Source organism: Myxine glutinosa, unplaced genomic scaffold, assembly GCF_964187855.1.
Source record: "Myxine glutinosa unplaced genomic scaffold, kmMyxGlut1.1 SCAFFOLD_414, whole genome shotgun sequence".
NCBI classification, from domain to species: domain Eukaryota; kingdom Metazoa; phylum Chordata; class Myxini; order Myxiniformes; family Myxinidae; genus Myxine; species Myxine glutinosa.
The window spans coordinates 175,001-177,500 of NW_027616516.1; the positions used below are offsets into that span (position 1 = coordinate 175,001).

Below are 2,500 nucleotides of genomic sequence, written 5' to 3' on the forward strand. Positions count from 1 at the left end.
GGACATGGAGTCCAGGAGCAGCTGGGTACGACTGGATACGGTGGGTACAGAGAGGGATGGGTTTGGGACACAAGATTTAGAGGCAAACACAGAGTTGAGGCATTCAGCTTTTTCACATGCGGAGTCAGCTGTGTAGCCGTTTGAGGTAAGGGAGGGGATGGAGGCGGAACAAACACCAGAAACAGATTTGAGCAGACGCCACCAGGATTTGCAAGAGGGAGACAGATAAGAGAGTTCGGTCTTGAGAACGGAGAGATATTGTTTCTTGGCTCTCGTGAGGGTGGACACACACTTTTTTCGGGCTTTGTGAAAGGAAATGAGGTTTCTTTTGGATTTGCTTTCCAGGAGACGAAGGCAAGTTGTTTCTGTGCAACAGCCTCACCACAAGATTCCGTGTACCATGGACGGGAGGAAGGGTATGACAACTGAAGACGAGATGGGATAAATCTGTGCATGAGAGAGAGCAATTTACTTTGGAAGAATTCCCAGGATGAGTTGATGTCAGAGGCGGTCGAGATTGGAGACCAGTCCAGATGATTGATGGCTGCTTGAAGACCGGGCCAGTTGGCCTGAGTGAAATGCCAGACTCGTCGACGCTGAGCAGGCTCCCTGAGAATGGTCAGAGAGATGTCCACTTTAACAAGCACATGATCAGATGAGCCGATTGGAGCAGAAGAAGAGCAGCAGACATTTTCAGGGAAGTTAGTCATAACCAAGTCCAGAAGAGAAGATGCTCCGTTGACTGAGATCCGGGTCGGGAAATTGACAGATTTTGTCAGTCCCAGTGAGTCGCAGAAGTCCTTTGCTGAGGAGCCATGGCTGGTAAGAGAGGTACCCACACCCAGCCAACTGGCATGGTGACAATTGAAATCACCACATATGAGGAAGAGAGAGTTGGGATGTGTAAATGTAAGTTGGTCCATATTATCAGACAGCGAGATGTAGATGGAGTCATCACTGTTTGGTGGACGGTACAACACACATATGAACAAGAGGTGGGAGTGAAGGGGAAGCCGTAGCCAGAGGTATTCCTGGGGGTGAGGTGGAGAGAGGGCAGTGCAGGGCGAGTGAGGAAGAGAGTTTTTGATGAAAATAGCAACCCCACCTCCAGGACGAGGCTCAGGTCTATCATACCGGAGGAGGGAGTAACCCGGAGAGATACGAAGGAATCAGAAACATCATGAAGGAGGAAAGTTTCTGTTAAGCATATCAGGTCTGGTTTGTCAGAAGCAACATGTATGGAGAGATCAGTTAAGTTTGAATGAAGGCCCCGGATGTTTGAGGTCCATACCGTTAGTGAAGAGGAAGGGGGAGCATCGGATACAGAACAGGGGGGAGGAGGGGTAGGGTAAGATGTGGAAGAGGTAGGGAGAGCTGTTGAAGGTGTGTCAGAGATTTCAGAATAGCTCGGAGAAAGGGAAGGATGGGGTGGACAAAAGGTTTGATGGTGATTGGGTGAGGCACAATTAGGTGTTATTTGAGGAGGGGGAAGAGCGAGGCAGAAGGTTGAGGGAGATGGAGGTGAGAGTTGGAAGGGGGAAGAAGCGGGGAGGATGCTTTGAGGAGGAGGGGTGAGAGGGGGGAAATGAAGAAATGAGGGTGGGGAGATCTGAAGGGAAGGGGAGGGGTGAGGGGGGAGTTTTTGAGGGGAGGGGATAGGGGGAGTCTTGGAGGGGAGTGGTGTGCAGGGAGTTTAGGAGGGAAGGGGCAAGGGGGGAGATTTGAAAGGAATGGGTAATGGGGAGGATTTGGAGGGGAGTAGCAAGGGGGAAGATTTGAAAGGGATGGGTGATGGGGAGGATTTGGAGGGGAGGGGTGAGGGTGGAGTCTAGGAGGGGAGGGGCGAGGTGGAGTCTTGGAGGGGAGGGGTGATGGGGAAGATTTGGAGGGGAGGGGAGAGATCGGATTTTAGAAAGTGTACGATTAATGGGAAACGAACAATTATTGCACAATGAGTTTCTTGTGACCTTTGAGTCAAAGATACGTTTAAGGACGCTGGAGGAGGGATGGAGTGCAGGAGAGTTTCGGGTATGTAGAAAAGAGGAACTGTAAGAGATGGAATTTTTTTTTGGGATGAATATACTTGTTGAGCAAGTCGAAAGCAACCTTTTAAAGAAGAAGAAGAAAAAGGTGTTATCATATATGACAGAATACAGAACTTGAGGGGAAAGTTTTAACATTTTAAAGTTTAACAGTGAAAACTATCTGGGGAAATGGGGGAGAAGCACGTGGTCGAAGAACGAACGAACGAATAAGAACAACGAATAAACGAATAAGAACAACGAATAAGAACAGAGAAGGAAATGTTTTTTGTTTTTTTTTTGAGTTGAGATTTTAAACAAGGAAGTAGGCTATGGGGTGAAAAGACTGGGAAAAACAGAGAACGAAAGTTATTGGCGCAAAATCGACGGACCGCTGAAAGAAAAACAAAGCCTCAAGGTTGGACAGGGCCTCAAAAGACATGACACGAATTAACACGATTTTCTATACAGGTATGAAA

The 2,500-nt window shown here is 48.2% G+C and overlaps 1 protein-coding gene across 5 annotated transcripts in view; it reads right to left on the reverse strand.

Annotated features, from left to right (window-relative positions):
• LOC144888979 (uncharacterized) overlaps positions 1 to 2,500 on the reverse strand; it is a 173,628-nt gene that overhangs the window by 80,745 nt on the left and 90,383 nt on the right. The gene's annotated exons all lie outside the window — the stretch shown is intronic.